Source organism: Mesoplodon densirostris, chromosome 9 (genome assembly GCF_025265405.1).
Source record: "Mesoplodon densirostris isolate mMesDen1 chromosome 9, mMesDen1 primary haplotype, whole genome shotgun sequence".
NCBI lineage: Eukaryota > Metazoa > Chordata > Mammalia > Artiodactyla > Ziphiidae > Mesoplodon > Mesoplodon densirostris.
Window position 1 is genome coordinate 29,432,069 of NC_082669.1, and position 9,409 is coordinate 29,441,477.

Consider the following 9,409-nt stretch of genomic DNA (forward strand, 5'->3'; position numbering starts at 1 on the left):
ACTCCATATCCTTCTATTGAGCAAAGGATTCTGAAGGATGTCATTTCAAGAAAATAAATCTTTTTATACCCAAACACTCTTTCATGGGGAATGTGTTCACAATATAGGAAAAAAAAATCCAAGTGAATCCCCCTACCCCATATTAAACATTATCTGAAAAGTAAACAAAACTTTGCAAGTATTAGATCCTCAGAGGCTAGTCACCTCCAGCTTTAAATTGTATGCCTAACAAGATGTGTTCAGTGTTTATCACAAGGTTTTAGCTTTCTTTGAACATTTGACATAAACATGAGATTAATATGTCATGAATATGACCTGACTTGAAGGTTATCTGCTTTTAGAACAGTGTCCAATATAAAGAAAAGGGCATCCATTTTAAGCAAGGGAAGTTCTGAATTAATTTAGCAAAGCACTTCAGTTCCTTTTAAGGGGAACTTGTCACTGTGACTGCAGAAGTACAATAAAAATAAGTTGAAAAATGTGAAAAGTAAAGTGAGAAAATTTTTATAGGACACATAAACCATCAGGCTACTTTAAATAGAAAATTATAAGCATTTAAGCAATGAAAGAAAGAAAAAGAATGATGGAAAGGAAAAAAGGAAAAAGAAATTAAGAAAGAAGGAAGGTAAAATTGGGAAAGGATTTATGCTCTTTTCCTTACGAAAAGTGCCAATACATATATATTTTTTTAAGTTCTGCCAGTGTAGACCAAAATTTTTATCTTAATACTTGGTACATCATCTCAAGAACTGTAAATAGTGCTTCTAAACACATTTGTATTATCTCCTTTAGAACATTTGCCTTATTAAAGACAAAGCGTCTCTGTATAAACAGTTTGAAATAAGAAAATTGAATTAAAAACCAAATACATCCAGTATATCAAATGACACAGTTCTGAGACTAAGGCCCATTATTTTAAATAAGTCCTTGTAAAACACTATATTCGCGACAAGATTGGAAGTAACATATGAGGAAAGACAACTTGTCTGCATCCAGATGTGGGAGAGATGTTCCCTGCCCATTTCTTCCTACCCCAAATTATTGCTGATGCCTTATCCTATAAAAATGATTGCATATCTCTTCTTTAAAAATACTTATTTATGAAATAGATGCTCCAAAAATAAAATCCTATGATCTCATTTTTATTATTGTGTTCTTGCCCTTTAAATTAGCTTTTGGTTTCTTATTTTTCTTTTTAAAGTTTAAATATGTGTATTGTCACAGCTACTTTTCCCCTAAAATTTATAATATAAATGTTTATATACTCCTTCCTCAGTTGGAGTTCATTCCATTGCGTTCCTTTGGTATCTTATTTTGATTTATTCTTTGTGTGTGTGTGTATAAAAACTTGTTTAACTTTGTCTTTCAAATACTGCTCCCTTATGATATCTGTAGGCATTTACAAAGGCTTTCAGAGCCATTGACCCATCCAAGAGCTAACTGGAGAGGAGTCTCTTCAAGTTCTGTGATTATAGACTATATCATTTCTTTCTCCTAAGAAGGCTTTGGGGCATTTTTGCATCTTGGACTTAATGGGGAATCACCATATTTCACCTGCATAGGCTCATGGTAGAATGATGCTTCATATTACATTTTCATCATCTCTCCTAAATTGGGGCTTAAGTGCCCAAAGTAAAAATTTTTCATTTTCTGAATAATTGGAAGACACAAAATTAGGTATTTTATTTAGAAATAACCTTTACAATAAAGCCAACTATGGAAGATCATCCTTAGGGATTGGAGGCATCAGCTTCATTTCTTCACCTCTTTTGCAGGCATCTCACTGTGTTATGGAGCTGAACACGCTTTCCCATTCCTGCCCCTAAAGTGCATCCCTCTGTGGTCTTGAACATATTCTTTGGAGAAGCTCAACACTGAGTAGGAGAGAATATTTCAGGGTATTGAGGAAAATTTTAATTTGTAACCTAATGCCTTTATTATTTCTTTCTCACTTGGGGAAATAAGAGGAATTATTACAGAGTCTTTAAATATGGAAGCAATATTAAAAATCCAAAGAAACTCTATTTCAACTGAAGAAAGTGTCCAGGAGAAAGCCACTAACTCATATCAACTAAAGATGACCTTTTAAAATTTGTTTTCCACTGAATTCTAGAAGCCTTGGTAATGCTGTGTTTACCAGTATCCTCCACATTGTTGAATTTCCAAAGATTGACAGAGTCAAGGACACACAATAATGACAGAAGAAACAGCATGTATATTATTCTTTTCAGACATGCACACAGCGTTTCTTCACAAAATGAGTGAATTTCAGAACCGGAATGGAGCTCAGTAAGGAATTAATCCAAACCACTCATTCTACATGCGAAGGACTAGGGCTACTGGTATAGTCACTAGAATCACAAAAACCAAATCAGGACCTTATTTCTTCAGGTTCTCAGCTCCAAAATGCTTAGAGGGCAGAGGATTAAATAGTTTAAGGCAAACAAACAAAAAAAAACCCTTGTTCATGCTCTAGGTTCTACTATTTATACTGAAAAAATGACCATTAAAAACAAAATTAATTGCACCCAAGCTCTTTCCTAGACACTAGTGCACAGGTCACTTGAATTTTTAGACTCTGAGAATAGTCTTTGAATCTCCTGTATACAATTTCTTGTTCCCTCGTATCTCATGTCTTATAGAGTAAACAGAGAGAGAGGATACTGATGGTTGTTGGAAGTGATTAACCATTTCAAAGAGCCAGGTGGCCTATATGGACTCTAACTGTCCATCATATGACTCCTGTTCATTTTACACTTCTGCGTGGGATTTCTCCCTTTATCTTTTCCTTTTGCACATGACTAAAATGTAAATTACTTAGATCTAACTTATATTCTGTGGAGCTCTATGTAACTTTGGAACTGAAGTTCACGAAGTTAGAATTCATGTTATTCATGAGGTCATGTTATGTCATTTTAAAACTGTAATGTGTGGCCTAGAGGTGACCTCTGGAAAGAACAAAGGTAAGCTTCACATTTTCTCTAAAAGTTAATATCATGACCCACTTAGATGCCCTCTACAAACCCATGAACACTTTTATTTTTATTATGACATAGTGGACATACAATGTTATATAAGTAACAGGTGTACAACAAAGTGGTTCACAATTTTTAAAGGTTATACTCCACTTATAGTTATTCTAAACTATCGGCTATATTCCCTGTGTTGTACAATATATCCTTGTAGCTTATTTATTTTATACATAATAGTGTGTACCTCTTAATCCCCTACCCCGATCTTGCCCCTTCCAAAACTCATGAACCCTTATATCCATTTTTTTTCTCTTAGGAGAGTTTAAAATGGGCTAATAATCAAATATAAGTTGTGTCTGTTAAGTTTTTCATTAGCAAAAAAGTTAACATGAATGGTATGTGTCCATCCCATAGTAAAATATCTGTAACTAGAAGCCACGAGGTAAAGAAAGCTGAGGATCTTGTAACTGAATCTACTACCTCCAGATTGTTTCTTCTTGTTTCAAAGTTATGCTGCAGTAGAAACACAGAGTTTATGATGTTAATTTTAACATATGCTTTTTATTCATTAAAAATTCTGTGGGTTTGATTAGACATGAATAACTACCTTCTACACCTATTTTTGTACAACAGATAATTATTTGGGGAAAGAAAACCAAAATACAAGAAAATCAGCAATTTTGGGTAGAGTCTATAATTTTCAAACTTGTCCATGGTTCTTTGCCTATATTTACAATTTGAAAGAAAGTTAATAATAACTTATAATAATGCTGTTGAAAAGCTTTCAAGAAAAAAAGCAACATAAACATTTAACTAGCCTTACATTTTTAAGTACATGTTTCCCAATTATTGAGTGTTATAGAGTGAGTTCAAGGTTCCCCTCAGTATTGATTATCTCTACATCCTTAAGCAAGTGAAGTGACTTGTCATCCCTAGATGTTACCCAGTTTTCCCATAAATAAGAGTTCCTGTTTTGTACCTTGTGAGGAAAATGCCATGTACACAGTAAAGGCTCAGTAAAAGCTAGCTATTATTTTATTGTCATTTATCCCTATTTTTGACTCATGAGCCTTTTTATAAAATTCAGACTGAATGAAAAGGGAAGTCTTGTTAAACCTTACAATGAGTTTTTAAGAGGAAAATATTGGAGTATTCTGGGCTCCTTCAAAGGCAAACAGTAGTAAATTAAAATCGTGTTTCTGGGATAAAGAGCCTGATGTTTGAGAGAAACACTGGAGTTAGTTCAAAATGTCAACACTAAATAAAAAATACACTAGGGCCTTGAGGATGTATTCATGAGATGCGTATGAGGAGGTGCCAAGGCAACAGTCCAGAATTCTATATTTGATGGAGCCATGTTCTATCTAACACAGTTACATCAGGGAAAGGGCTTGGCATGACTTCAGTGTGTACCGAGGTCCCATCTGTGATCTAACCTGTGTCTGGAAACAGAGGATTTAAAAAAAATCTTTTGATAATGACCAAAGTCATGTTTCTGTTCTTCAGACATAAAGGTTTTTTTTTTTTCTCCCGAGTTGTACAGATTGAGTAATGCTTTCAAAGGGTAGTCATCTATTTTATTTCTAGTGCTCTCATGATCAATTGGCGACAACCAGAGATCCCTAGAAGTCAAGACCCTTTGACTACCATTGCATTCATTTGGCTTATTATCGTAGTTTTGTGGTTGAGTGCAGCCAGCAGGTAATTATTCCCATCAGAAAAGGAGCTCATTACAATGATGCCCTACAGAATATTGACCCCATGGTGCTGGTTTCATGGAAGCTGGTGACACTTCACTAAGGTATTTGCCAAAGTCTTCATGAATGAGGTGTCTTCCTATCTTTCATAGGGAACAGTGGGAAGGTTAATGTGTTTCATATAATAAATACATACAGCACTCCTATGTTTCTAAACATTTAGCTATCTTCCTCCACATTATACTAAGGAAATTTATCATTTTTGACTTTGCTGAGTGTAAGCCATCTTTAAATCCAAGTTTTAGTTACTGAGTCAAGTCAATTCTGAAGGTTACATTCAACTTCTAATGCTACCACCTTAAATCTTGAATCTCATTTAGTGAGCCATTTTGATAAATTAATAAAAATATGATAAAATTAAATATCCATTTATGATTATTGTAAAAAATCCTTTAGTACACAAAGAATATAACAGAACTTCCTTAATCTTATAAGGAATATCTATTAGATATCAGTACTAAGCATCATATTTAATCACAAAGTCTTAATGCATATTCTGAGTTTGTGAATTAGACAAAGATTTCCACAATCTTTACTACCACCCATCGTTGTACTGAAGGTACTAGCTAATGCATTAAGTTAAGGAAAATAAATAAAATAGGTAAGGATAAAAAAGGTTGAAACTATTAATATTTGCAGTTGATATGATTATATATGTAGAATATATAAAATATGAAGGTAATTTGTCAGAATTTATGAGTAAGTCCTGAAAAAATTGTTGGACAAGAGGTCAATATAGCAAATCAATTGCATTGCTATATTCTAGCAATAAAGATTAGGCTATTACAATTATAAAAAACATATAGAATTTACAATAGAATAAAATTATCAAATACCCAGGGATAAATCTAAGGAAAAATATCAAGTGTCTTTATACAGAAAACTATAAACGTTTTGGGGAGAAATAAGGGAAGACCTAAATAAAATGAATGGACTTCCAACTTTATTGATTGGAAGACAAATGGACATATGTATCTATGCAATTCCAATCAAGATCTCAAGAAGTTATTTGCATTAGTTGATAAACTAATTTGAAATTTCTTTTGGAAATTTTTGAGTATAAAAATAGTCAAGATTAGAAGAAAAGAGAAATGAAGACTTGGTCTACTAGATATATCAAGGCAGTGTAAGGAATTTTTAAGATATTGTCACATTAGCATGATTACAAATGGACAAATGAAATGAAAACAGATCTATTCTACGGTAGATAGACATCTAGTTTATTTCCAGTTTTGAGTTATTAAAAGTAGTGTTACTGTAAATATATTTGCACAAATTTCTCTTGTATATATAGATATATACACATTCATATGGTGTATATACATGGGAGGGGAATTACAGTTTGTAGTGTTAAGTACACCTTAGATTTAATAGATATATCAAACTCTGTTTAAAAATGGTAGCACTGGGGCTTCCGTGGTGGTGCAGTGGTTGATTGTCTGCCTGCCGATGCAGGGGACACGGGTTCGAGCCCCAGTCCGGGAAGATCCCACATGCCGCGGAGCAGCTGGGCCCGTGAGCCATGGCCGCTGAGCCTGCGCGTCTGGAGCCTGTGTTCCGCAATGGGAGAGGCCACAACAGTGAGAGCCCCGCATATCGCAATGAAAAAAAAAATTGGTAGTGCCAATTTGCTACTCCTCCTACTAAATAACATGAGTTTTCCTATATTGCTACACAGGCAGGCCAACACTTGGGAATATCAATTTCTTAGTTTTAGCTATTCTGATATTAGAATAAGAATGTGTATATATGTATTCTAAGAGTCTTGTGCAAATATATTTACAGTAGCACTACTTTTAATAACTCAAAACTGGAAATAAACCAGAGGTCTATCTACAGTAGAATAGATAAATAAATTGTGCCACGTTCATATATCAGACATCAAAGAAAATTAACAAATATAGCTATAGACAACAAAATTGACACACCTCATACACATATTGAGCACAAAAATCAGACACAGAAGAATATGTACTGTATTGTACTATCAATACAATTACAAGAAACTCCAGATATCACTACACCACACAACTAGAAGTCAATATTGAAATTGTAGGAAGTGGCACGAAGGAGGCTGGTCATATCTATTTTTTGACCTGGGAACTGGTTCTATGGGTAGCCTCAGTGTGATAATTTATGGATTTGAGCATTTATGTTTTCTGTAGTTCCCTTTAATAAAAAGTTAACAAGAAATTCAAAATCATTACCATTAAATTGACATCATTAAACATTCATTTTCACCAGCCTCAAACGGCCCTCAATGAAGCCTGTAACTGTGTTATTTTCACTGCAGCAATAGCAAATCTATTATTTTCTTAGTTGGGTCACTCCACATTCTCCACAGTTACTATTTCATACTTTTGCCGGCTTCTTCACCCTTCAGCCTCAGAGCTCCCCCTTTATGATGTGCAGATACCCTCTGTTCTCACTCCAGATATTAAAAAGAATCTCTCAATCAGAAGAAAAGCTCATCTAACTTTCTGTCACCAGACACACAAACTTACCTGCAGGATTGAAGTTAATTATTTAAAGAGGACAGATTTATCAGAATTCAGTTCTGCTCAGAGTGATTAAAAATGAAAACAAACCCAAATAATAATAACCTTAAGCAAGATTGAACCTCATCTCTCAGTCCTGTAAACAACAGGGTCAGTGGAAGTCGGTGGTTCAGGGCCCATTAGGCTTTCTACTCTTGGGAGCCTCAGAAGGGCAGAATGTGCCTTTGCCTTCATGGTTCAGCACGGCCACATGTGCGTTCCAGACAGCAGCATAGGAGAAAGGAAAGGACACGGGACAAACACGAAGATGGGCGGGGGACTTGTGATGGACAATGCACGTTCCTCTAGGTCTGCTTTTCCGTTTTACTGATTTTCTATACTTCACTCCACACTCACTCTATTGGAATCACTTTTACCCTGACCATCCTCATGGGCCAAATTTAGGTGGTTCTAAACTGACTCTCTCTCCCATTTGTAATACATTTTATCCATAAGAGCTTCTGTAAAGTGCAGCCAGCTCCAGTGCAAACAACCCATCCATTTGCACAAGTAAAAAATGACATAATATACTCACTCTCATTCATTACTTAATCCAGTGTAATCTAGATTTTGCCAACAAAAATTCCCTGAAATTACTTCACTGTGATGATTTAAATCTCTCTTGCAAAATAAAACCCATAGACATTGTTCACATCTTATCTACTTTGATTTCTTAACATCATTTCATCCTGAAGGCTACCCCATTCTTCACCAACTGTCTTCCCTTGATTTCTGAACATCTTTCTCTTGATTTTTTACCTCCAATCAAAAAACCCACACTCCCTGATGGTTTTCAGGGAACTGTTTATAAAGGCAACATTTGAGGTGAGGGCTGCATGACTTTCTTCTGATTGTTTGGTAGTGAGATAACAGGAATCTTAACTGTCAACCTTCTGGTTCCAACCAGTCTGGGGTCTACATGCTTGTGCTCAGCATGTAGTCACCATCCTCCACATGGGTAGGGGTCTTCTTAGTTTCTGCAGAACAACTCAAAGATATGCATCAGATTGTTATGTTTATCTCTTGAGGAAGAACTAGGACTCTGTTTTATCATTGACTATTGTTTAACCTCTCATTACTTTTCTGATTGGATTGCTTTTCCTTTGTTTCTGCAATCCCTCACTTCCCTGATTAGTAACTACTTAAGTCTACTCTTTGGAACTAAGGGAAGGCCTAAGAGACTAACACCTTTTTACTACAAGCAAGAAACAGAGAACGCCTGGGAGAGCCCTGGAGGATCCTGCTCAGTTTCACTCAGTATCTTGTTTTCAAGACCCTGTTTTCCACCCTCCACTAAATGTCAGTACTGCTAAGAACTCTGTTCCATGCCACCTTTTTTTTTGTTCTTTATCTAATTCTTAACAGTTTCAGTTACTTCAATTTCATTACACTATTGGTAACTCCCGAGCCTGCAATTTAATCTAAAATGTCTTTCCTGAGATCTAGGACCACTTGACTGTTGAAAATATCCAACTCTAATGTCTCCCAGACGCACTAAACTCAGCATGTCCCGGACTTATCTTGTGATCTTCTCTCCAAATCTGTACTTATTTTGCTTTCTAACTCAGGAATGGCCTTAGATTGTAAATCACTCTGCAATTAAAAGAGCTGCGAGTCATCTCGCTTCCTTCGTCTTTTTTTCTTTCCCTGTGTTCAGCGAGCCAACAAGTGCTGCTGATTTTACCTGCTATTATTACTCAAATTTCAATTCTTAGCTTCAACACCGGGTCACTAGAATCACCTACCTGAATCACACACAACTTTCGAATGTGATCGTTTCCCTCCACTCTTCACTACCCATGTCTTTTCCACTCTGTAGTAATAAGGTTTTTCCAAAACTGCAAATCAGATATTGTCACTATCTCAACATGATCACTGGAATAATTGCTACAAAGTCTTAGGGTGACTTCTATGACCAGATTCCTGCCTACCTCTTTAGCCGTATCTCTTGCCACTGACACATTTAAATGTTACGTTGCTTCTCATACTTGGTGAAGAACTATGCTTTGTCAGCACAAAATCTTCTCTCCCTGAACAATACCTTCCCTACTCCCACCCCTGCCATTTCTAGTCCCCACCCCAACCCTACGACTCTAAATCAACATAAAAATAGTACACTCCCAATCCTTTCATAATAGAATAC